Source organism: Pan troglodytes, chromosome 1 (genome assembly GCF_028858775.2).
Source record: "Pan troglodytes isolate AG18354 chromosome 1, NHGRI_mPanTro3-v2.0_pri, whole genome shotgun sequence".
NCBI lineage: Eukaryota > Metazoa > Chordata > Mammalia > Primates > Hominidae > Pan > Pan troglodytes.
The window spans coordinates 13302383-13330323 of NC_072398.2; the positions used below are offsets into that span (position 1 = coordinate 13302383).

General features: G+C 38.7%; 1 protein-coding gene and 1 pseudogene across 3 annotated transcripts in view; both read left to right on the forward strand.

The window, feature by feature from the left end:
- Positions 1–27941, forward strand: part of LYST (lysosomal trafficking regulator) — a 220832-nt gene that overhangs the window by 19442 nt on the left and 173449 nt on the right. The window lies entirely within an intron of this gene.
- LOC112206956 (U5 spliceosomal RNA) lies at positions 983–1032 on the forward strand (annotated as a pseudogene).

The following is a 27941-nucleotide window of genomic DNA, read 5'->3' on the forward strand; positions in this document are numbered from 1 at the left end:
TCCGAACAAGTAGAAAGATGGGGTACTTGTTTACTGAGATTAGATTTACGAGAGGAGTAGGTTTGGTGGGGAGAAGGGTGGGAGTTGGTTAGAAGACAATAAAATTAGACATTCACGTTTTTAAAGAAAAAAATTATTCAATGATACTTGTTTAAGAATGGTAAGTAAGACTTTATTCAGAACCATCTCAATAGGTATAGAGACCTCTGCAGTGGGGCCCTGCAGTAGGGGAGGGAGACTGGGCTCAACTCCGAATACAGCATGAGAAAATGGGAATTTATAGCCAAGCAGCAGTGTGGGGATCGTGGATGGAAAATTGCTAAAAGGAAACATCAGGGATAAGGGGGATTCTGGCTAAGCCGACCTAACGGGATTCTTGCTGAAGACAGGCCAGGGCGATCAGACATTACCTGGGGAATGGTGGAGGATGAGGAGCCTGATCAGATATTTAGGATGATTAGATATCCAGGATGTTATGCTAAACAAACTTAGCAGGGTTCTTTGCTAATACTGGATTTTACAAGGAAGTGCACAGATGGGCCTCACAGAAAATTCAAAAGCCTGAGTAAGTTTGGCCAAGCAAAGAATTTTTGTCAAAGCTGAGATTATTAGTAGTAAACACAAGTGACTTTGTTTTGAAGACACTTTTTACGTTACCTTGACTATACCAGGGGTTTAAAAATTTCACCCATAAACTGCCAACTTTGATTTCATGATTATTTTCTTCTTAATTCTTTTGGACCAACCTAGTCATTCTTTTCCCAATTGTAGTTTTATTTTTGTTTGATTGCACTCACATAGTGTGTTTGTTAGCTTCAGTTGTAGAGAGAGCCATATAGTCCGGAATTTCAGAGTACCTTTTTGGTCTGTTGCTGTATTTAACTTGAACACCTTCATCTGATTAATCTTTTCCTGAATTATCTTGTTGCCAGCTTAAGTTCAACATTTTTTTTTTTTTTAGACAGAGTCATTCTCTGGTTTCTCTTCAAATTGTATAAATCTTTCACCTTTTACTAAAGATTTCCGTGGAGACAGAGTCTCGCTCTGTCACCCAGGCTGGAGTGTAGAGGCGAAATCTTGGTTCACTGCAACCTCCACCTCCCAGGTTCAGCCAATTCTCCTGCCTCAGCCTCCAGAGTAGCTGGGACTACAGGTGTGTGCCACCACGCCCGGCTAATTTTTTGTGTTTTTAGCAGAGATGGGGTTTCACTGTGTTAGCCTGGATGATCTCAATCTCCTGACCTCGTCATCTGTCCTCCTCGGCCCCCAGCTGTGCCTGGATTACAGGCGTGAGCCACCGTGCTGGGCCAAGTTCAAGATTTTTTTTAAGCCCTAAAATGTTATCAAGTGTGGCTTTACTTGGCCATTTGCAAAATTACAAAGGAAATGACTCATTTTTAATACTTTGTAATGTCAAAAGACAAAATTACAACAAATTTAGCTTAAAGATCTTACTTCACCTTTGCCATTGTAGAATCAGGCAACACCTCATTTTATAAAATAGAACAAGTGTTCTCATGAGCCGAGCAGAAGTGGTTGGTTTTATGGTAGTTTCACTTTATCTTGAAGGGATGTGTGTGTGTGTGTGTGTGTGTGTTTGTTTGTTTGTTTTGAGATGGAGTCTTGCTGTGTTGCCCAGGCCAGAGTGCAATGGGGTGATCTCAGCTTACTGCAAACTCCGACTCCTAGGTTCAAGCGATTCTCCTGCCTCAGCCTCCTGAGTAGCTGGGACTACAGATGCCTGCCACCATGCCCGGCTAATTTTTGTAATTTTAGTAGAGATGGGGTTTCACCGTGTTGCCCAGGCTGGTCTCGAACTCCTGACCTCAAGTGATCTGCCCATCTTGGCCTCCCAAAGTGCTGGGATTACAGGCATGAGCCACCGCACCCGGCCTTGGGGAGATATGTTCTAAGATCCCCAGTGGAAGCCTGAAATGGTGGATAGTACTGAATCTTATATACACTATAGAGCAGGATGAGATTTCATCATGCTACTCAGAACAGGGTGCAATTTGAAATTATGAATTATTTCTGGAATTTTCCATTTAATATTTTCAGACCACAGTTGACCTCAGGTAACTGAAACCTTGGAAAATGAATCTGTAGATAAAGGGATACTACCGTATACACTGAAAAGGGGTGAGGAAAACAGAAACAGAAAAGAAAAAGCAAATTGGTCATTTAAAGTTACTTTTCTTATTAGGGTTAAAGCAGATGGGACTTCCTTATGTCAGTCATATCATATCATATCAACTGGCCTGTTTGGGATTTGACTACTAACTCTGTCTCTCCTGATTGCTTGGAAGGTCAGATAAACAACTTAGTTTTGGCTTGGTGAAGTGGAACTTCAGCATGAGTGACTCCATTTTGATTTGATCTGTTGTCCCTAGTGCAGGAGGAACTCAGTCTAAACCAGTGACCTCCTATAAATTTCATTTAACACTGGTAAGTTAGTAATATGCAGGGATTAGCCTAATTCTTTTGTTTCAGTAAAGATGGCTTGAAATAAATGGGCCATCACATGTTAAATGAAGATCTTTTAAATCAAATTATATAGTATTTGTAGCAATAGAATTTGCCCTGTAAAACTTGGATAAAAAGTCTATCAGTCTCCGAAGCCAGGAGCCATGGCTTGTGCCTATAGTCCCAGTTACTTGGAAGACTGAGGTGGGAGGATCGCTTGAGCCTGGTTCGAGTCCAGCCTGGGCAACACAGCAACACGTCATCTCTAAACAGAACAAACAAACAAAACATATATATGTATATATCAGTCTTCTGGAATTTAAGGTCTACACTTTAAGAACCAGGAAATAAGCTAATTTTTTAAAATGGATTTTCAACCTAAATATATCTTAAAAATGTATAAAAATCTGTCAGATTAATAACTAATTATAAACTGATCTTGGAGTCTTTGAGGACACTGTATTGTCTTTGATATTATTTTATTTTGCTGCTGTGTCTCACCAGTGTTTGGCTTTGTAACTCTTAATCCCCCAACTTTGTTCACAGTAATGAGAAAGGTCCAATACGTTTGGAAATGTTGAAGGCTTTCCAGGTCTAACTGCTGAAAAACAAAAATCTTACCTAATAACATGAAAGATTAATGCTTAAAATTGATTATCTTAATCAAGAAAGGAATCAAATAATTTTCAAAAGGCTAGTCATTGTTCCATTCAAATATGATTCTTTGAAATTAAAACATGGATGAGGACATAAGAGAGCTTTTCACTATTTTAACTGAATGGAAGAAATAAATGAACAATAGGGTAGAGTACTACACATATTAGAAATGTTTATAAAACTACTGCCACTCATCTTTAAAAAGCAATGTTTATATAACAGATTACTACTTAGCAATAACAAGGAATGAACTTTAGATCACACAACAACATGGATAAATCTCAAAATAATTACACAGCACGAAAAAAAGCCAGACCAAAAAGAAAAAAAAAGTACATACTGCATTGTTCCATCTATAAAATTCTAGAAAATGCCTATTAATCTATAATGGAAGAAAGCAGATCAGTGCTGGCCTGGAGATAAGTTACAGAGGGAAGGGGCAGGAAAGAGGGAGAACAGTGGCATACTAGGAAACTTCAGGGGATACTAGATATGTTTACTATCTTGATTTGATGATGGTTTCATGGGTGTACACATATGTTGGAACATATCAAATTATGCACTTTAAAGATGTGGTTTGTTACATGTCAGTTATACCTGTAAAGTTGTGTTTAAAAGTGGCTTGACCATGAAAAGACATGGAGAAATCTTTAGTGCATATCACTAAGTGAAAAAAGGCAAACTGAAAAGTCTGCATACTTTATGATTACAAGTGTATGGCATTCTGGGAAAGGCAAAACTATGGAGACAGTAAAAAGATTAGTGGTGAAGAGAAGGAGGGATGAATACGCAGAGCACAGAAGATTTTTAGGGCAGTGAAACTATTCTGAAGATACTACAGTGGTGGCTACATGTTATTATACATTTGTCGATACCCATAGAATATACCACATCAAGAGTGAATCCTAATGTAAACTGTGGACTTTGGGTGATAATGACCTGTCAGTGTAGGTTCATTGATTATAACAAATGTACCAGTTTAGGGGGGCTGTCCATAGTTGGGGAGGCTGTACATGTGTGAGACAGCAGGGTGTACATGGAAACTCTGTAATTGCCTCTCTGTTTTGTTGTGAACCTAAAACTCTTCTAAAAAATAAAGTCTTTTTTTAAAAAAGAGGATAGAAGATTTCTGCCAGAAACCTGAAGAATTGCATATTTTACATTTAAAAATGGGGGGAGAGGAAGGTAAAGTCCAGAAACTATATATTGAAAATCTTGACACTGACTGATTCCTAGAAAAACTATAGACCAGCTTGCCAAGTGCTTAGTGATTTGTAATTAGAAAAGAAAGCACTGATTACTAAGACCCAGAATTTGTTTAAGAACAAGTCATATTAAGCTAACTTCATGCTTACTTTGCCAAAGATGTAATAGTATTTGTATGATACTCTTTGTATAGTACTACTTTATAACTTACAGAGTACATTCCCATTTATTATTTTATTTAACCCTGACAACATCCCTTTCAATTCGTGTAAGATGAGAAAGACCTCAACAGTAATAATCCCAGGAAGGTGCAAAGGGGACAGATGTGAGAGATTTTAGAAAGGCCTTGTGTAATTATGGATAAAGGAGAGGGAGGAATCAAAGCAGGCTTTAAGGATTCTAGATTGTCTGAGGGTGAATGGTGATGCAGATAATTACTCGTAATTTAAAAAATACAGGGGGAGGAGTGGATTTGGAGATGTGAAATCCATCAGTTTTCTTCAGTTTGGTGGAGTTAGCTGTTTTATTTCCTTTGTTGAAACTGAGTCAGATATAAATACATTTAAAAAAAAAAAAAAGGCCTGGTGCTCAGGAGAGAAGCCTAAACCCAATAAAACAATTTTCATTTGTTCAGTAAATATATTCTTTCAAATACTGTTGGTAATGAAGGGAGGTTAGTGGGTAGAAGCTTGAGGAAGTAGATGTGATCATTGGGAAGGTTTGTCTGTTTTAAGGATGGAGAAGCCAAGGACACTTCAGTGGATTGAGGGAAAGGGACCATTGAAGAGGAAGAAAATTGAAGTCACAAGAGGTAGAAGATAATTGATCAAATGTAACGAGAGGAAATGGAAGAGTCAGGTCCAGGAGGACAAATGAAAGTTACCCTGAAGAAGAGGAATGATGTATCTTCTTGTTTAAAAACGAAAAGGAAATGGGGTAGATATAGATATAAGTTAGTATCCAGGATGACATCTCTTTTTCTCTGTGAAGCAAGATTATCTGCTGAGATTGAGAAGGAAGAACATGGGTTGGAGTATGCTTGAGGGGAAAAGAAAAGTTACTATTGAGGTTGGAAAAGGGACTTAACTAGGGGCGTGTGACCTCTTTGCTGAATCATGATGAATACCCTTCCAGGCTTGAAATCACAAATGTACGGAGGCCAACAGGATGGTTAAGCAGTGTTCTCCAGCAGCCTGCCTGCTCCCACTCCCCTTCCCTGCCCTCCATAACAATGCAGAAAACAAATAGACTGAACTTGGACCACTCCCCTTTCCCACCCCCATAACGATGCAGAAAACAAGTAGACTGAACCTGGATTGAGATTGGAAGGGAAGGTGTGATGGAAAACTTGAGTAGGGGGTAGTGGGAAGTCAAGGAATAGAGAGTGGTAATGAGGCTGCTAATTGAAGGGTTGAGCCATAGGAATCCTGCTTATTAAGGAACAAAGCCAAGCCAAGACAAGGCTGGTAAATGTGGATAATGAAGAGGATGAAGAATCTAAATGAGTCAAGTGCAGGATTAATGGAAATAAAAGAGTACTAGAGATGGAAAAATTGGCACATATGATGTGAGAATTCTCAATTTAAGATTCTGGAGTTAGCAGTTTCAGGTGATGATAAGGGCCAAAGAATGACCAATGATGGGTGGATAGCCAAGATTAATAGTGCTAATTATAACAATATTAATATTAATAAAAACTACTATTCATTGAACACTGTGTAGTAGTCACTATAGTAAATATTTTCCATAGGTTATCATGCTTATGTTTCACATATTAGTATCAACATTTTACAGATGAGGAAACTGGAGCTCAGTGAGATTTAGTAACTTTTCCCAAGACTCACAGCTACGAAGTACCTGAGTCTTTCTGAGTCCTTCTAGCATTGAAGCACTTATGCCTGACTACTAAACCATGCTAGCCTTCTGCAAAGTAGGGGTCATTGAAGAAGAAGAAGGCAAAGAGCGTTAAGTCTTGTGTGTTGGAATCAATTGTTCTTATGGATAATGAAGTCCCCAGAATATATAGCTTCTGTGTGGAAAGGAAGATAGTCATATGACAAAATTCTCAGTAAATGGAGATGGCTGACTCAAAGGTCAGTAGGTGACAACTATAAATATAGCTATAATGTAATCTTAAAAGTGGATAAAATCGAATAACAATGACTCACAAGTCATCTTGGGAAACTAGGAGAATACTGACTTGTCTTCCTGGCCCCCAAAATGATGCATATGAAAATATTAACCATTCGTTTCTTAACCCTCTCTTCTCTCCTGGCTTGTGAAATTATATATATATATGTGTGTGTGTGTGTGTGTGTGTATTTACATATGTTTGTGTATATATACGTGTGTGTGTGTATATATACACCTGTGTGCACACGCGCACACACACACACAGACACCCCCCCCTCTTTTTTGGTTTTCCTCCTACCCCTCTACCCACTCCTCCTCAGTCTCATTGGCTGGATTCTTCTTTGCCAGCTCCTTCATGTTGGTGAGCCTCTGGATTCTCTCCTCCTCCTCACTTCTCTTTCTTTGTGCTTTCCTTTGATGATCTCATCTATTTCTAAGCTTTCATATACCACCTATATGTTAATGACTTCTGAATGTTCATCTAGAGATGAATCTAGAACTTTCTTCAAATCTCAAGATCCTTATATAGGAAGATGTACCCAGAAGAAATAGCCCATGATATTTCAGGGCAATATCATGTGACTAGAGAAAGTCATCTTAGGCTAGTAATCTCCACTCATGCCCATCTAGTTGAGGGCTCAATTCACTTATTTTCAACATCCACAACCATTTCTAAGGTGATAGCTTCTCTGGTTACTTATCACTGGTATGACCAAACATCTTGATTTGCCTAAGATGGCTCTGGTTTATGCCTATTGTTCAAGACCAACCTGGCCAACATGGTGAAACCCCGTCTCTACTAAAAATACAAAAAATTAGCTAGGTGTGGTGACGCACACCTGTAATCCCAGCTACTGAGGAGGCTGAGGCATGAGAATCGCTTGAACCTAGGAGGTGGAGGCTGCAGTGAGCCGAGATCGCACCACTGCATTCCAGCCTGGGCGACAAGAGTGAGATTCCATCTCAAAAAAAAAAAAAAAAAAAAACAGTGTATCCTGTGTAACTTGTAAGAGCTGTTTATATCCATCAGCTCACTCTTATCCTACTTTTCATATTTAAGTGTCTAGACTTCGTTGTACCTTTACTGCATTATGACTTAGAGTTTGTTCAAGATTAAAATCTTTTGCCATTTCCTGAATTTCTGCTTAGTGATGCTTCCAAAGACAGTAATACTGATAATTATTCTTGAAATATTTCTCTATTAGCCTTATTTAAACATTTTGGAGAATGTTTCTAAAGTCATTTGCTCCACATTACTGAAATATATTTATTTTCTCTTCACCTTATTTTTTAAAAAACAGAACCCAGTAAGGCAGTTTTGATAAAACCTGATTATGCACAGTTTAAGGAAACATTCAAGATGTATAATTTTAATCTTAAATTAATCTTGATACTTACTACATTTTCTGAATGTCGTGCTCTCATAAAAGTTCACAACCCAAAGAGGCATTTAGAGATCATCTAGTTTTTGTTTTTTAAATATCTGTAAGAATAATGGGCATCAGAAAGGTTAAGCACCTTGCCTGAGATCCTAAAGAGAACAAGGCAAAACAGAAAACTGAGAATCTCTTGACTTTTAGTCTACTATTCTTTCTGTTATACTACCAACCATTTGAAAATTTTAATGTGTTTTAAGAAAGTGATCTCATAACCAAAAGATGTCTGTGCATCATAGAAACCCATAGCGTTTGGTTTTCAATATGTAATTTGCTTATTTTAACCCTTTAACTTTAACCCTTTTTCTTTATACAAGTCTACATTTAGACCACAGTGATAGAAACTACCGAGTATGATAGAAACTACCCAGTGTGGTAGGGAAAAAAATTATGTGGGTGGAATTTGAAATGCCTGTGCTCAGAAAATATTTATATATATATTCCTTTCTTATTTCTGTTCTGTGCCCTGCTCCCCTAACTATCCATCTTCACACATGGTTATAGAACAATAGATTCAGCCACCAGATCTGAGTTTGAACTTGTGGTTATCTTTCTTGGTGTGAAATGTTTTATAACAGTAAACACATTTTTCTCTAATTGACTGCCTCAATTATTGTTTTTTCTTTCTTTTGAAGGGAAGCTAAATTTTTGTGTTTCTTAAGAATTATGAAATAAGAGGAAACGTGCTATCTATACGTGCAAGGTATATTTAAAGCTTATAAATATCTGTGTTCAGTATGTCTAAAACTTATTTTGCAGAATCTTCTAAAACTTATTTTGCAGAATCTTTAACCTTATGCAAAATATATATGAAAAAGTTTATTATTATAGTACAGCTGCATAAATTATTTTTATTATTTTCATTTCACATTTAGGATAAGGCTCCAAGCTGTGTTTTTAGCATTCCTCAGGAGGTATGGAAAACTATCATGCTTGTAATTGATTTTCAAGAACTTTTAAACTGTATGCTTTGAATTATCTTTAACAGTATGAATAAGCATCCAAAATTTTATTGCTGAAGGTTTTTGGTTTTAATATGAAAAATGTTTGTTAAGGTTTTTAAGGTGTTTCGGTAGTGCCTTAAATGCTAATTGTGGAATAGAGAGTGGCTTTTGTAAATATGTCTATTTCTCAGAGCCTTACCTGGGGGAACATTTCCTAAAGGTATTTGAATATTAAAATGTTTTCTATCAAAGTTAGTATTAAATGAACTGGTGTTTATTTATTGAACTCTTGTATCTGTGGTACTGTGTTAGATGCTCATATTTTTCTGATCAAATAGGATCTGGTTTCCTTTCTTAAGAAAAGTATAATCTAGTTTTAAAAGAAACAATACAGTACAGTGTGGTGAGTGATAAGATAGAGGCATGTGGAAAAGTAATTAATTGGGAATTAATGGGAATTTCCATAGCAACATGATAAAAAATTAGTTGAGAAAGTGTATACCCTTTGAAGGAATTGCAGGGTAGTACAACGTGTTGTGTGTTGGGAGTTTGGAAAAGCTAAATTGTAGCAGGTATTGCATACTTTGATAATAAGCAGTTGGGATCTTCTTCCCTATGAATTGGAGTGACATTTGTCATTCCAAGGGATATGAGTAACATTTTTAGTGGTTGTATATTTAGATTAAACAAAAAATAGACCAGACAGTGTGATCAAGTAGGAGGTTGTTAGTATTGCAAGTAAGAGAGGAGTTGAAGGTCTAAGGATGCTTAGGTGTAAGATTAGAAGGGAAGGACCAGATTCAAGGTGATGATGATAATATCTAATAATTATTGATTTTCCTGCAATCTGCCAGGCACTGTGCTATGCATTTTACATGAGTTATCTTGTTTAATGTTGATATTCGCAACAACTACAGCTACTCTTATGAACTCAGTTGTATAGATGAGAAACTGAGGCTTAGAAAGAGGAAGTCAAGTACCCAAGGTCATAGAGCAGCAGATGCAGAGGTGAACCAGTAAGTGGTCAAGAGGGAGAATTGACTAGGCACTAGATGAAGTGCTATTCTGGTTTCTCACCTCAGTCACTGGGTAGAGGCCATTTACTGAAAGAGGAATGAAGAAGGAAGAGCTGGCTTATTGGAGAGAGAAGTCAATGTCTGCTTTGGAGAATAGAAATTTGTATATAGAATACAAAGGGATTGCATGAGTCTGAATCCTGGCCCTGACACTTAGTAACTCTGTGACTTTGAGCAATGACCTAACCTTACTGTGCTTCAGTCTCCAATATGTGTCAACTAGGGATAATAATGTTACTTAGGAGATTGTTAGGAGGATTAAACTAACTACTCTACTTACCTAGAGTGCTTACAATAGTGCCTGATGTGTAGTAATTAATCACTGTAGGTGTTAGCCAGATTATCATCATCATCATCATGCTATAAAAATCCAAAGGTCCGTTTTGAGGAGGGATGTAGTAGTCAGTGTAAAACATCTAGCACATTCCTTCTAACAGGGGTAGAAAGCCGGGGAGATGATTTACCTGGATGAACCTTCATAGTTCCTTTAAATGACGTCTCTCTCTCTATAGCTACAATATCTCAGAATTTCTACCCTTTTGCGGTGCTCAGGGCCAAACACAGGTTCTTCCTGAGATATCTGGTTGCCGAATTTGTTTGTTTTTAGGAAAAATGAACTACCTGTTGAAAGGCTTAAGTTTGGTGCGTTTTAGTGTGACTTCCTCTAAATAGAAATTTAAATTTTCTATTAAAATTTTGCCTGGCTGCCCTATGCCTGAGTTTCCTTTATTTCCTGGCCAGCTTTGTTCTGCAAGGAGCCAGAGTAACCTCTCCTGCCTAGGTCAGCGCCCCAGGTTTCAAGGCAGCCGGAATGGCATGTTAACCAAGATTTCATGGGCTTGGGGAGAGGGGTAGGGAAATAGGCAATGTTGTTTACTGACACCCTGAAATATGAAAAAATAATATGTACACCTTTCTGGGCCATTGCTGTCTTAGATTTCCATTCTTTCCCCAGAACTACTGCCTTACTGCTGTTACACATGTTTGTTTTTTTAGTTTTCTTTACACAATTCTACATAAATTGGAAATATTTCATTAAACACATTTTTCTACTTTAACTTAGCTTAAATGCATAATACAGAATAAATATAGGAACAGCACAACCATTTATTTCCATATTCACTAGTTAAGGATTATTATATTCCCACATTTTAAATATAGAACATCTAGTTCAGAGCCAATTCTTAACCCTCCGATGCTGAAATTTCTGATGCTCTTTAGAGCTGAAGGTGTTACTTCTTGTTAAAATGTAAATACTTCTTTTCAAGAGGAGCAACATTTTTCTTCCAAGTCATTTACTTTTTGGTATAAATGTACAATGTGGAAACATGGAAAAAGATAACAAAGCTGTAAAACATCTTGAGAAGTCTGGGGGGGGGCAAGAATTTTGTGGTGCTTGGAGGCGTGCTTGGGAGTTGGCACTAAGTACAGCTGTAATTAGTCAGTTTTCTGTCCTGTCCACACAGAAAACTGTCTAATTACAGTTGTAAGTTGTGCCAGACCTAATCGCTAAAATGCTCTGAAAGGTAGAATTCTGAAAGATATAGTTTGGTTGTGAGTAGTCTGTCAAAAAGTGTATGCAATATTAGGAAAAACATTGGAGAGGACTCTGCAGACCTAGCTGTTAAGTCCTCTGACTTTTGGGAAATCTCTTAACTGCTGTCTGCCTTAGTTTATCTGTAAAATTTTGAGGGAGGTGATATGGTCATTAACCCAGAGATCGTTTAACTCTCTGAAAGTTGATTGTAGAATGGATTCTCATTTTAAAATAATTTATTAAATGCGAACTTTCGCAGTTTTCCCTTATTGTCAGTCAACTTGTCACTTACCTCAGTATTAGTTGAAAAAATTTCTTTTGAGTATGGCAGTTACATCTTACATATGACTGTGTTCCATCATTTCTAAGATGGTTGTTGAGAATGTTTAGAATACATAAGATTTGCCCTTACAGACAAAATAAACTACAGTATACTTGAGTGTTGCATTGTGAGACTTCCCCGGGAAAAAGGTCCGGCAAAGTGCTGAGATTACCTCAACACGTGTAACTGGCTTACTCTTTGCCTTACGTGGTGCTATCCTACTTTTGGGGCCCTTTCCCCAGATTGTTGGAGCTACCACAAATGGCTTGGAGGTACAGGAATCTCTTCTCCCTCCCTGACAGGCAGGGGGCTGGGGGAGAATGGGGCAAAACATATTGCTAGCAATTCAAGTTGGAACTCTGAATTCATTTTCCCATTGAGGCATGAGTTGTTACTAAGATTCTGTAGGGTCTGTAGTTAAAAGCCTTAACAGCATTTCCTTCCTGAAGCTGTCCCAATGTTAGTATCTACGGAACTGGAGACCACAATCTTTACTTCCTAAGAATACATGACATCTTGACTTCTAGTCAGATGCTCCTTAATGCACTCTTCAGAGAAGCAAGTTCAGTATTTGTGAAGAAGGGCCTGGGCTCTAAACAACTGCTATCATTTCTTTTAAAGTTAATAGATTCAATGAAAGTTGAACATACCACCAAGTATGGTGAATAGTCAATAAATATGGGATCATGATTTGTCTTATGGAAGATTTCAGTTTGTGAAACCATTTATATTATTGTTAAATTGGTTTTCATGAATTTTCTTATTCAGTTATTTAATTTAGAACTTTAAGTGTCATATCTTTCCCTGATCTGCATTTTAAATTCCAAGAGGAATTTGATCACACAAAGCCCATTAAATATTTTAATTTCCCCTATTTAGTGAGTACCAGATTTTGCTTCAGTATTCTCAAGAGTGTATTTATTATCCACTATAAAATAGATTATAAAGGTTTTTATATTAATGTAAATATATAAAAATAATATTCCTAATGAACTTTGTTTTGTCTTTAGTTAGGAATCATTCTTTTTTTGCCAATAAACATTTTTTATTTTTATTATTTTTAATTTTTCCATCAGTTATTGGGGTACAGGTGGTATTTGGTTACATGAATAAGTTATTTAGTGGTGATTTGTGAGATTTTGGTATACCTATCACCCAAGCAGTGTACACTGTACCATATTTGTAGTCTTTTAATCCCTCGCCCCCCCCCACTCTTCCCCCCAAGTCCTCAAAGTCCATTGTATCATTCTATGCCTTTGCGTCCTCATAGCTTAGCTCCCACATATCAGTGAGAACATATGATGTTTTGTTTTCCATTCCCAAGTTACTTCACTTAGAATAATAGTCTCCAGTCTCATCCAGGTCACTGCAGATGCTGTTAATTCATTCCTTTTTATGGCTGCATTGTATTTCATCATATATATATATACACACACATATACATACATACTTACATACCACAGTTTCTTTACTCACTTGTTGATTGATGGGCATTTGGGTTGGTTCCACAATTTTGCAATTGTGAATTTTGCTACTATAAACGTGTGTAAGTATCTTCCAAATAATGACTTCTTTTTCTCTGAGTAGATACCCAGTAGTAGGATTGCTAGATCCAATGTTAGTTCTACTTTTAGTTCTTTAAGTAATCTCCACATTGTTTTCCATAGAGGCTGTACTAGTTTACATTCCTACCAGCAGTGCAGAAGTGTTCCCTGTTCACCACGTCCATGCCAACATTTACTGTTTTTTGATTTTTTGATTATGGCCATTCTTGCAGGAGTGAGATGGTATCACATTGTGGTTTTGATTTGCATTTCCCTGATCATTAGTGATGTTGAGCATTTTTTCATATGTTTGTTGGCCATTTATATATCTTCTTTTGAGAACTGTCTATTCATGTCCTTAGCCCACTTTTTGATGGGATTGTTTTTTTCCTACTGATTTGTTTGAGTTTGTTGTAGATTCTGGATATTAGTCCTTTGTCAGATGTATAGATTGTGAAGATTTTCTCCCAATTCTGTGGGTTGTTTGTTTACTCTGCTGACTGTTACTTTTGCCATGCAAAAGCTCTTTAGTTTAATTAGGTCCCAGCTATTTATCTTTGTTGTTATTGCATTTACTTTTGGGTTCTCGGTCATGAAATCCTTGCCTAAGCCAATGTCTAGAAAGGTTTTTCCAATGTTATCTTCTAGAATTTTTATAGTTTCAGGTCTTAAGTTTAAGTCCTTAGTACATGTGTAGTTGATTTTTTGTATAAGGTGAGAGATGAGGATCCAGTTTCATTCTCCTACATGCGGCTAGCTGATTATTCCAGCATGGTTTGTTGAAAAGAATGTCCTTTCCCCACTTTATGTTTTTGTTTGCTTTGTCAAAGATCAGTTGGCTGTAGGTATTTGGGTTTATTTCTGGGTTCTCTATTGTGTTCCATTGGTCTATGTGCCTGTTTTTATACCAGTACCACACTATTTTGGTGACTATGGCCTTATAGTATAGTTTGAAATCAGGTAATGTGATGCCTCCAGATTTGTTCTTTTCACTTAGTCTTGCTTTGGCTATGCAGGCTCTTTTTTGGTTCCATATGAATTTTAGATTTTTTTTTTTCTAATTCTGTGAAGAATGATAGTGGTATTTTGATGGGGATTGCATTGAATTTGTAGATTGCTTTTGGCAGTATAGTCATTTTCACAATATTGATTCTACCCATCCATGAGCATGGGATATATTTCCATTTGTTTGTGTCATCTGTGATTTCTTTGAGCAGTGTTTTGTAGTTTTCCTTGTAGAGGTCTTTCAATTCCTTTGTTAGGTGTCTTCCTAAGTTGTTTTTTTTTTTTTTTTTTGGAGCTATTCTAAAAGGGGTTGAGTTCTTTTATTTGATTCTCCACTTGGTCGCTGTTGGTGTATAGAAGAGCTACTGATTCGTGTACATTAATCTTGTATCCAGAAACTTTGTTGAATTCTTTTATCAGTTCCGTGAGCTTTCTAGAGGAGTCCTTAGGGTTTTCAAGGTAAACAATCATATCATCAGCAAACAGTGAAAGTTTGACTTCCTCTTTACTGATTTTGATGCTCTTTATTTCTTTCTCTTGTCCAATTGCTCTAGCTAGGACTTCCAGTACTATGTTAAAGAGGAACGGTGAAAGTGGGCATCCTTGTCTTGTTTTATTCTAGAGGGAATGCTTTCAACTTTTCCCCATTCAGTATTATGTTGGCTGTGGGTTTGTCATAGAGGGCTTTTATTACATTAAGGTATGACCCTTGCATGCCGATTTTGCTGAGAATTTTAATCATAAAGGATGCTGGATTTTGTTGAATGCTTTTTCTGCATCTATTCAGATGATCATGTGATTTTTGTTTTTAATCCTGTTTATGTGGTGTATCACATTTATTGACTTACGTATGTTAAACCATCCCTGCATCCCTGGTATGGGACCCACTTGATCATGGTGGATTATCTTTTTGATATGTTCTTGGATTCGGTTAGCTAGTATTTTGTTAAGGATTTTAGCATCTGTATTCATCAAGGATATCGGTCTGTAGTTTTCTCTTTTTGGTTATGTCCTTTCCTGGTTTTGATATTAGGGTGATGCTGGCTTCATGTAATGAATTAGGTAGGGTTCCCTCTTTCTCTTTCTTGTGGAATAGTGTCAAAAGGATTGGTACCAATTCTTTAAATGTCTGGTAGAATTCTGCCATGAATCTGTCTGGTCCTGGACTTTTTTTTTTTAGTGGTAATTATTAAACTACCATTTCAATCTCGCTGGGTCTGTTCAGGGTATCTAATTCTTCCTGATTTAAGCTAGGAGGGTTGTATTTTTCCAGGAATGTATCCATCTCTTCTAGACTTTCTAGTTTATGTCTGTAAATGTATTCATAGTAGCCTTGAATGATCTTTTGTATTTCAGTGGTGTCAGTTGTAGTATCTCCCATTTCATTTCTTAATGAGGTTATTTGGATTTTCTCTCTTCTTTTCTTGGTTAATCTTGCTAGTGGTATATCAATTTTATTTATCTTTTCAAAGAACCAGCTTTTTGTTTCATTTATCTTTTGTATTTTTTTTGTTTGTTTCAATTTCATTTAGTTCTGCTCTGATCTTGGTTATTTCCTTTCTTCTGCTGGATTTGGGTTTGCTTTGTTCTAGTTTCTCTAGTTCCTTGAGGTGTGACCTTAGATTGTGCTCTTTCAGACTTTTTGATGTAGGCATTTAGGACTGTGAACTTTCCTCTTAGCACCACCCTTGCTCTATCGCAGAGGTTTTGATAGGTTGTGTCATTATTGTCATTCAGTTCGAAGAATTTTTAAATTTCTATCTTGATTTCGTTTTTGACCCAATGCTCATTCAGGAGCAGGTTATTTAATTTCCATGTATTTGCATGGTTTTGAAGCTTCCCTTTGGAGTTGATTTCCAGTTTTATGCCACTGTGGTCTGAGAGAGTGCTTGATATAATTTCAGTTTTCTTAAATTTATTGAGACTCGTTTTGTTGCCTGTCATATGATCTATCTTGGAGAAAGTTCCATGTGCTGTTGAATAGAATGTATATTCTGCAGTTGTTGGATGAAATGTCTGTATATATCTGTCAAGTCCATTTGTTCCAAGGTGTAGTTTAAATTCGTTGTTTCTTTGTTGACCTTCTGTGTTGATGACCTGTCTGGTCATTGGAGTATTGAAGTCCCCCACTATTATTGTGTTGCTATCTCATTTCTTAGGTCTATTAGTAATTGTTTTATAAATTTGGGAGCTCCAGTGTTAGGTGCATATATGTTTAGGATTGTGATATCTTCCTGTTGGACAAGGCCTTTTACCATTATATAATGTCCCTCTTTGTCTCTTTTAACTGCTGTTGCTTTAAAGTTTGTTTTGTCTTATATAAGAATACCCTGCTGGCTTTTGGTGTCCATTTGCATGAAATGCCTTTTCCCACCCCTTTACCGTATGTGAGTGCTTATGTGTTAGGTGAGTATCCTGAAGGCAATAGATAGTTGATTGGTGAATTCTTATCCATTCTGTGGTTCTGTATCTTTTAAGTGGAGCATTTAGGCCATTTACATTCAATTTTAGCATTGAAATGTGCGGTATGGTTCCATTCATCATGCTCCTTGTTGCCTCTGTACTTTGTTGTTGTTGTTTTGTTTTTGCTTTTTAACTTGCATTTTTGTTTTATAGGCCCTGTGTGATTTATGCTTTGAAGAGGTTCTGTTTTGATGTGTTTCCAGGATTTGTTTCAAGACTTGGAGCTCCTTTTAGCAGTTCTTCTAGTGGTGGCTTGGTGATGGCGAATTCTCTCAGCATTTGTTTGTCTGAAAAAGACTGTATCTTTCCTTCATATATGATGCTTAATTTTGCTGGATACAAAATTCTTGGCTGATAATTGTTTTGTTTGAGGAGTCTGAAGTTAGGGCCCCAATCCCTTCTAGCTTATAGGGTTTCTGCTGAGAAATCTGCTGTTAATCTGATAGGTTTTCTTTTATAGGCTACCTGGTACTACTGTTTCACAGCTCTTAAAATTCTTTCCTTCATCTTAACTTTGGATAACCTGATGACAATGTGCCTATGCAAAGATCTTTTTGAGATGAATTTCCCAGGTGACCTTTATGCTTCTGTATTTGGATGTCTACGTCTCTAGCAAGGCCAGGGAAGTTTTCCTCAATTATTCCCCCAGATATGTTTTCCAAGCTTTTAGAATTCTCTTCTTCCTCAGGAACACTGATTATTCTTAGGTGTGGTCATTTAACATAATCCTAGACTTCTTGGAGGCTTTGTTCATATTTTTGTATTCTTTTTTCTTTGTCTTTGTTGGATTGGGTTAATTTGAAGACCTTGTCTTCGAGCTCTGAATTTCTTTCTTCTACTTGTTTAGTTCTATTGCTGAGACTTTCCAGAGCATTTTGCATTTCTAAAAGTGTGTCCAAAGTTTCCTGAATTTTTTATTGTTTTTTTTTCTTTATGCTATCTATTTCTTTGAATATTTCTCCCTTCACTTCTTGTATCATTTTTTGGATTTCCTTGCACTGGGCTTCACCTTTCTCTGGTCCCTCCCTGATTAGCTTAATATCTAACCTCCTGAATTCTTTGTCAGGTAAATCAGGGATTTCTTCTTGGTTTGGATCTATTGCTGGTGAACTAGAGAAATTTTGGGAGGGTGTTGAAGAGCCTTGTTTTGTCATATTACCAGGGTTGGTTTTCTGGTTCCTTCTCATTTGGGTAGGCTCTGTCAGAGGGAAGGTCTAGGGCTGAAGACTGTTGTTCAGATTCTTTTGTCCCACGGGGTGTTCCCTTGATGTAGTATGCTCCTCCTTTTCCTATGGATGTGGCTTCCTGTGAGCCGAACTGCAGTGATTGTTGTCTCTCTTCTGGGTCTAGCCACCCAGCGAGTCTCCCTGGCTCCAGGCCGGTACGGGGGGTTGTCTACACAGAGTCCTGTGATGTGAACCATCTATGGGTCTCTCAGCCATGGATACCAGCGCCTGTTCTGGTGCAGGTGGTGGAGGGTGCAGTGGACTCCGTGAGGGTCCTTAGCTTTGGTGGTTTAATGCTCTATTTTTGTACTGGTTGGCCATGTTTTAATGCTCTATTTTTGTGCTGGTTGGCCTCCTGCCAGGAGGTGGCGCTTTCCAGAAAGCATCAGCTGTAGTAGTACACAGAAAGATATGCAGTGGGCAGGGCCCTAGAACTCCCAAGATTAAATGCCCTTTGTCTTTTGCTACCAGGGTGGATAGGGAAGGACCATCAGGTGGGGGTGGGGCTAGGTGTGTATGAGCTCAGCTGCTCCTTGGTTGGGTCGTGCTGGGGCTGCTGTGGGGAATTGGGGGTGAGATTCCCAGTTTACTGGAGTTGTGTACTTAGGAGGATTATGGCTGCCTCTGCTGAGTCATGAAAGTTGTCAGGGAAGTGGGGGAAAGCCAGCAGTCAGAGCCCTCACCCAGCTCCCACGCAAACAGAGGGGCCACTCTCACTCCCACCGTGTCCCCCCTAACAGCCGGGAGTCTGTTTCCAGGCTGAGGGCTAGATGGGCTTGAAAACTTCCCCGAGGCTATCCACCTCTCAGCTAGGAAAGAAAAGGGCTTTAGTTCTTCCCTCCACCTGTGAAGTCTGCGAGCTGGATTTGCACCCTCCCCGGAGTTCTGGCCAGCAGGCTTCTCACCGCGTTCAAATTGTTAGAAAGTTAGGCTAGAGAATTCCTTTCCCTGTGGGGTTTTACCCCCTGCTCCTCTAGCCACCCTCCCAATGGATCCTTGTGGTGCCAGGCAGGAATGGGCTACTTAAGGACCCAGGGAGCTCCCACGGCCTTTCTGCGGCATTCTCTACCACAGTAATTCACTAGGCTTGGCTCTCTAACTTGATTCAGCTCCAGGTAAGGTCAGAAACTTCTCCAGCAAACAGACCTTCAGCTTCTCCAGTGGGGGTGTGTGTTCAGGAGAGGAGGGTCTCCCTTTCCCACTTGCACAGTTGGGGCACTCACAGTATTTGGGGATCTCCTGGGGCCTGCAGGAGCAATCCGCTTCCTTCAGAGGGTCTGTGGGTCCTCTCGGGATTGCTGGTTTATTCTTGCAGTGGATCTGGAGCTAAAATTCACAATGCGAGCCCCCGCATGCTGCTCTGTCCAGAGCTGCAATCTAGTCCTGCCTCCCTTCGCCATGATCCCAGGAGCTCCTCTCTTTAGTTAGGAATCATTCTGATGGTTATTGCTTAACACATCTAGTATTGACTAAAAAGTTACACAGTAAAGCTTAGATTAACAGATATTTTCTTGCTTAAATATTGTACAGTTCAACTGATATGTTTTAACTGGCTTATTCTTTAAAAAGAATTATATTAATCTGAACAAGTGCAGTTTCCCCCTCCCCCTCTTTGGTCCCCTTCCCCCCACCAGTGTCCTGCATTTCAGACATATAGTTCTGTGTTGTAGTCTAAAAAGTTTGTAGAGAGAGGTTTAAAAATCTTGTTTCCAGGTGTATGTATTACAATCCAGTGGACTTGAGTAAAGGCTCTGGATACCATTTAGAGGTAGTATTTAGTGTTAGGGAAACGCCTTTGCCTGTTGTCTAATTTCTAATTGACCTGACAGAAGAAGAAAGGCTATGTATCTTCTAAACTTGCTTATTTCAGTTTTAGTTAATTACCCCCCAAAACATATGTAACTCCAAGACAACTGGGATAGTAGAGTCCAGTGACTAATCATTTCTGTGACCTTGGACCTGTAGGCCTCAGTTTTTCTCAACTGTAGAATGTGGGGTTAGAGAATATGATATCTAAAATTTCTGCCATTATGACAACATAAGATTCTAAGTTATTCATGTTTATTCCTTTATTCATGTCATTTATGAAATGATATAAATGGTGTTATCTTTTTTTCTCATAAAGATTTTTTATTTTTACTGATGTGTTGTAAAGACTATATGAGATCTTTGAGAAAGTTGCTAATCAATCTATCAATATATATTAAACTCTGGAGAGTTGGGATTTAGAATAGCTAAATCCATATAAACCTTTATTTTCAAGAAGGCTGCTTCAAATCATGGCAGATTTTGATTTAACAGAATTTATTGGGCACTTATTATTCTGTACATTATTTTGCCTAATTCTTAAAATAACCCTGATTTATCACAGTCTCCTCTTTGGCATATAACATTTTTGAAAAAAAGTCTTTCCAATGGCAACTTCTCTAATACTATTGAATTAAGAAAATTAGGCAAGCACATAGTGTTACTTTAAAAGGGAATTTTCCAGGATTTTTTGGCATTTGGTGAAAGACTAACAAGTCTTTTGGGTGTTACTGTTTGATGAGGAAAAAGTATGCTTTCTAATCAACCTATAAGAATAAATATCATTATTATAACCTTTTTTGTTGTTTTTTCCTTTTACTTCTTTTTTTTCTTGTGGAAGCCACAAGACAGGAAAAAGCAGAAAATACAGGGACTTCCTATTTTTTTTTTCAGTGCTTCCTTGGAAACAGCGTTATGAAACAGAACATCATTTTCCTCACACTGATCTGAGGAAAGCTTGCAGTGATCTTTTTCTTCCTTCAGATGGCACTGTCTGTCATAAGGTGTGCAGCTAGTACTGAGCATTTACATAGAGCTATAAAATTTGTCAACAATGTTTACTGAGGTTATATAATTTCTTAGGCTCCACATAGCAACTCTGTGGGGTAGTTTATGGAAGAGGCAGCCAAACTTCACACAGCTCTGTGTGACTAGCTAGTAATTGCTAGATTCCTGATCTGTGGCTTCTGGGTCCTATTTCACTACTGTCATGATGCCTACTGTATGTATATCCCACTATTCAGAACAGATTCATAAATAGTGAAAATAGAATGAGCTGGAGCATATTAATAAATATCTATTAAAATATTTACTTAAGAAATAAATATTGGAATTAATGAATTTATGAAAAAGGGAACTGTAGCACAATGGACCCCTTTCCCTTCTTATCACTGTGGCCACTGGCTATTTGATATTTATTGAAAAGGAAACTCAGCCACCTAGGGACCGTTTCTTGCCCTGTTGTTGAGCTTGAGATTTTATTTTCAGTGGTACATGTAATGTCCTTGGTAGCATTGTCTAGAACACAGACATGACAAGGCATCTAAAAATGCCATTATATGAGGAGCTGCCCTAAAAGTGAAGAATATATGTGGTCATGACTTGCTGTGAGGGGCGGGTGTAGTAGTTCTCTATGTCAAGAAGATAAATGCGTGAAAATCCACAAGACTGAGGGTGATAGCTTAATTCTGTAATCTTTTAGGTGGATAATAAGTTGTGGAAATTAATCACAGAACCGCAACAGAGCTAAGATATCAAAGTTAACTATCCAGATGTCTGCAGGAAGTCTCATTCAATGAAAGCAGAGCCACTGTTGACTGACTTTAGTGACCATTTCATTTCCAGAAGGTAAAGGAAATAATCCAGGGAGCCAGTACTCTTGAGTCTATCTTTGACCTAACTTGACTACGAGGGGCTTAATTAGACAAGTTAACCTAATGAAAATCCTGAGAGAGAGACCACGCCATTCATTCAACAAATGAGTAGAATCGAATGCCTGCTGTTAGCTGTGTTCTGTTCTAGATGCTAGAGATTTAGCAGTGAATACAACAGACAAAATCTCTGTCATTATAGGGCTTTCATTTTAAGAACTTATAATGATCTGTTGTCCAAAAATACTAGCTTCATGGTTACTTAACTGCAAGGACCTTAACTTTCACTTCACTTTAGACATCTGCTTGCAGGGCCACACTGTGGATGTTGTCATCTGGGACCGCTTGTTTCAGAAATCTAAAAATTCTAACATCTTCATTCCCACATTGTGTACTCTTCAGTCTGGTAGAGATCCACACTTCCTTGATTGCCTGGATTTTCTGCTTGTCTATCAACATTTATTTTCCTGGCCTCTTTCTTTTTCCTACCCAGTCTGTGTCTCATTTTGGGCCATAAGGACTGTTCTTCCACCCATACCCTTGGGTCCCCTTCACTTATGCTTCTGCTGCCTCCACCCACCAAAACTCCCATTTCCAGATCAGTGATAACAGTCTGCATTGTCTACTATTAGACCCAAGCAGCTGAATCCTGCTGGTGAATCTGAAATAGCTGAAAAAATCCATACCACCAGAAATTCATGGTTTTCCACCTCTGCTAAGCTAGTAGCCAACCAGTAAATTCTTTTGTCTGTCATCACTACTTTCCCCCATTTGAATGTTCTTCCAATAATTATTCTAAATTACTTAGCCTTTAGCCCCCAATCTCTAGACTCTCTTCTTTAAGCAGACAACTTTGCCTATTACTTGAATGAAAAAATTGAGCCAGTCATTCTTGAGCTCCCTCAGTTTCTGGCCTTCCACCTGTTTTCTATATCTGCAACTCTCCTTACCTCCTTTCCCTCAGCCTCAGAGGATGATGTGTCCCCTCCTGCTTCCCCTCCCCAGCCTAACCTCTTCACCTATGCCCTTGATCCAATCCACACTTATTTTCTCCATGAATTTTGTCCTTCATTCATTCGTTCTCTTGCCCCTGTCTTCAGTATCTTCCCTTGTGCTGGCTGCAGTGGTATGCTGGTAAAGTGGCTCTCCTGGAGAAAGAAACAAAAAAGACCCTAATGTGTAGCATTTGCCCATTTCCATGATGTAAATACTCTCACCATGATGATTTTAAGCTACCGACATGGTGCCAGTGATGCTGGGAAGAAGTACACACAATCAGAGCTGATAGGAGATGGCTGGCCACGCCGCACCACCTCTTATTTCTTATAGCCTAAAAATACGGTTCTTCCAATTCTTTTAAAAAAACAAATACTTGAAAAAAAAATATTCCTTGACCTATGCCTCCTTCTCCAGCTCCTCTCTATTTTCTGTTTTTCTTTTCTAATCCTGCCTTCTCAGGAGAGTCTATACTTGCTATTTCCTTATTCGGTCTGGTATTGGAAACCATGAGATGGAGTTAAGGATAGTTGTTGAGAAGGTATACATTTTGAGCATTGCTGAAATTGGAATGAAAGGCATGGTGGATTTAGTCTCAGTAGTCACTGTAAAGAAGTTAGTCACTGGCCTAATAGACAGAGGACTCAGCTCACCTGGTGTGAAGTGGTTTTGCCCTGACAGCAGACTCTGCACACGTGCCTCAGTTCTTCTTGTGTGTTCTTCGCAGGTGACAGTACCATTTATCCAGTTAACCAAGCCAGTATTCAGAGAGTTGTCCTGATCCCTCCCTTACCACTCACTTCTCCATCCAATTAATCACCAAAATTGTGCTCATTTTAACTCTTGGATATTTAATAAAATTATATTCTTCTACTGTTGCTTTAGAAAAAAATATCCTTACCATTTGCTTGGAGTATTACGCCAGTCTCCAAATTGGTTTTCATGCAGCTAGAGTTTTCTCCATAAAATGTGTTTTCCACATTGCCACTAGAATGACCTATGTGTTCAAGATTGACCATGCCACTCACATGTTCAGAATAATTCATGGCCTTCCTGTCACCTGTAGCAGTGAGTCTCAGCCCTGACTGTTCTTTAGAATCACCTATGAAGCTTGTTAAAAATACCGATGTTTAGGTCTTGCTGTGGGTTTTGCAGGTTAGGTTCTCTGATCATGGGGCCTAGACAAACTCTATAGGTGATTCTGATAAGACTCACTAGCCAATAGATTAAAGCCCAAGGTTCTTAGCATAGTGTACAAAAGCCTTTCACCATCTGGTCTTTGCCAGCCACTCCCTCCATCCTCACTTTTCCTGTTTCTCATTTTGTAGTTGTGATACCGAACTTAACTGTAATTTCCTCAGTGACTTAACTTGAGCTGCTGTTTCCATCTCTAATGCTTTTCTTCCCTTCTTTTCTCCCTTTACCTGTACAACTTCAATTTATTCTTCATGAAGCTTCCCTGGCCACTCAAATTGGGTTAAGTGCCCCTTAGCAGTACATAGTGCCCTATATATTGATTTGCCTTTGCCACCGTAATGTAATCTTCTTGAGGGCAGAGACTGGAATTACTTTATGTTCTTAGTGTCTGATACAAAGTGGTTGTTTTGTAAATGATAGCTGGCAGACTAATAAGCAGGAAGAGGAATATGGAACAAAGCCGGAATATAGAGAATTGGAGTACAGAGTTCCTAAAATTCGAAGAAAAGGTAGGTAAGATGCCAGAGATAGTCTCTTGAAGGGAAAGTGGTTATAAGGTGATAATAGGCAGTATCTCTACTGAACAATTGGAAATAATATGTGAAGGAAAGGGAGAGGGAAAGTGGCCACATGAACTGATGATTTATTTTATTTATTTTTTATTTTATTTTATTTTATTTCATTTTATTTTATTTTTTGAGACAGAGTCTCGCTCTGTCGCCCAGGCTGGTGTGCAGTGGCGCGATCTCAGTTCACTGCAACCTTCTCTCCCAGGTTCAAGCGATTCTCCTGCCTTAGCCTCCCGAGTTACTGGGACTATAGGCGGTGCCACCGCACACGGCTAATTTTTGTATTTTTAGTAGAGATGGCGGGGGGGGGGGGGGGGCGGTTCTCCGTGTTGGCCAGGCTGGTCTCGAACTCCCAATCTCAGGTGATCCACCCACCTTGGCCTCCCAAAGTGCTGAGATTACATGCATGAGCCACCATGCCCAGCATGAACTGATTTTTAAATAATGTGCACAAGAAAGAAAGAAGGATATGAAACCAAATGGTCGGGTGCAGTGGATCACGCCTGTAACCCCTGCACTTTGGAAGGGTGGAGGTGGGCGGATTACCTGAGGTCAGGAGTTTGAGATCAGCCTGGCCAACTTGAAGCTGGGAGGTGGAGGTTGCAGTGAGCTGAGATCATGCCACTGCACTCCATCCTGGGCGACAGAGCGAGATTCTGTCTCAAAAAAAAAAATTGTATATATATATATATATGCACACATACACACACCTGCACATATAAAACCTATAGAATAGGAACACAGTCCTGGTAGAATAATGAGCTAAGATTTTGAAAAAGTTGGGCTGACCTTTTACATTTTATATGTAGAGAACAAAAATGAGGCCAGGTGCAGTGGCTCACGCCTGTAATCCCAACACTTTGGGAAGTCAAGGCGGGAGGTTCACTTGAGCCCAGGAGTTCGAGACCAGCCTGGACAACATGGTGAGACCCTGTCTCTACAAAAAGAAAGAAAGGGCGCGGGGGTGGGGGATAGGGCAGTAGGGGGAGAGAGAGAGAATGAGCATGACAAATAAATAATAGATTCTTACCAACAAATGGACCCAATAATCAGATACAGAGAACAAATGAAATTTCTTAGCTTTCTTCTCTTCTCTGACATGGAGAATGATCTACACACAGACTAAGAAGGGTACAAGTGAGAAAAATAAGAGGAGAAAATTGAAGCCCAAGACTGGGGAGGAGATTGTGTCAGAACTCTGGATGCTCTAAAATGAATTCACATCTCACGGTCAGATTCTGAGAACATTTGTTAATGTCATTGCTCAACTAATAATCTTTGAGTAATTATAGTGAAATGTGAAAACTTGTAGAAGCCTGTGGAGGAATAATGTTCTAAAATTTAAAAAAATGTAGCTTCCATAGATTTTTGTAAACTTGATGTTACTTCCACAAAAGACTCTAGAGATCATTTTTAAAGATTTTCAAATATTATACTTAAAGAAAAGATGAGCAATAAAGGCTATGTGGGCTTTCTAAGAATTCATTCCAGATAACCCAGTTTCTACCTATAGATTCTACATTTACAGATTAGGAGAATGCTGCAGCTGTAATATATCTAGATTCCCATGGAGTATTTGACAGTCTACCATTCTATACTTGGGAACATGAAGGAGAGTTGGATTATAGTATGGGTATAGTTATTGAACAATGGAACTCAATCTTGATTTAGTTACTCATTGGCAGCCTGGCAGGAAGTCTCTTATGGGCTGCTGTTTTTTGACCCTGTTACACTCATCAGTTTAACACCAACTTCCCACTTCTCACTCTCAGCTGGCAGTCTTGCTGTTTATTGCACCAAGAAAATAGAAGCACCTGAAAAAAATTCTTGGTCCTCCTATTGCCAAATATACTAATCTTCCTACATCTATACTCGTATTCTCTGACATTCTTCTTATTCAATTAGATGAACTGCCACTGTTTCTTCCACTTGTATGTTGGTCTTCTTCGTTTTGCCTACTCATTGTTCCTAGAATTATCTCTTCTCATTCTAGTTTTTCATCTATTTTCCTTCTCTGTTAGAGAAACATACTATGTTTCAGCTTAGAAACAAGCTATAATATTAATCAGGTTTTTTTTTAACCTCACTTATCTCATGTCCCCCTCAAGCCATCACCCGTTCCCTTGCATGCTTTGTGGCAGAACTTCTCAAAAGAGCTGTCTAAATTGCTTGCCTTCATTTCCTCACCAGTCTTTTCCACCCCACCAAGACCATTCTTTGAAAAGATTGTCAGTAACTTCCATGTTGCTAAATCCAGCAGTCAATTCCCAGTCTTCATCTTACTTAACTTCTCAGAATTCTCTTTTTTTTTTTTTTTTGAAACAGGGTCTCACTCTTACCCAGGCTGGTATGCGGTGGCTCAATCTCAGCTCACTGCAACCTCCCCCTTTCAGGTTCAAGCAGTTCTCATACCTCATCCTCCCAAGTAGCTAGGATTACAGGTGTGCACCACCATGCCGGCTAACTTTTGTATTTTTAGTAGAGATGGGATTTCGCCATGTTGCCCAGGCTGGTCTTGAACTCCTGGCCTCAAGTGATTAGCCTACCTCACCCTCCCAAAGTGCTCTGATTACAGGCTTGAGCCACTGCACCCGCCAGCTTTCTCTCAGAATTTTTGATAGCATTGGTTACTCTTTTCTGTTTCAAGCTTTCTTCACCTGGTTTCTGGGAGATACCACTCACCTGATTTTTCTCCTGCCTCACTTGCTGTTCCTTCTCAGTCTCCTGTGTTGGATACTTACCCTCTCCATTGACTCAGCCATGCTAAGCCCAGGGCTCAGTCGTAAAACCTCTTCTCTGCTCCCTTACACTCATTCTCTAGGTCCCCACTGTTCATTATAGTAGCCCCTAGCCACATGTGGCTTTTGTCTGCTATATTGTGTGGCAGAAATTATAGAACAGGCTCATCGTCTCAGAAAGCTCCGGTGAACAGCACTGCTCTGGGTTATTTCATCTGTCTAGTCCCATGGCTTTAAAAATTTATTGATGATATCCTGATGATTCCCAAATTGATTCACTAGTTCCAGCTTCCCTGCCTGTTTTGATCTTCAGCTGCCTACTTGATTACTTAATTTCTAAGAAACCTATCACACCTAACATAGCTAAAACTGAACGTTATTTTCCCTTACAACTGTTCTTATGTCAGTCTTACCTATCAGTAAACAGTACTATTCTTCACACAGGCTAAAAAACCTTATAGTCTTTTTTGGGTGGGCATTGGGAGGGACTTGCATTCTTGGGGAGAAATGGTTTCAGGGGAACACTTCTATTTCCTCTTTCCATGCTTACTTTAGTTCCTGAGAAGGAAGAATGGGTTGACTTTTCTCACTTTTTCTTTGCAATTATTTTTTACCTCTTTTCCTCTTGCACTCAATATCCAGTGCATCCAGCATACATTTATCTCAGTGGCTTGGAACACACATTTCCCAGATACCCACGTGGTCCATTTACTTATTCCATTCAAGTTTTTGCTCAAATATTACTGCTTCAG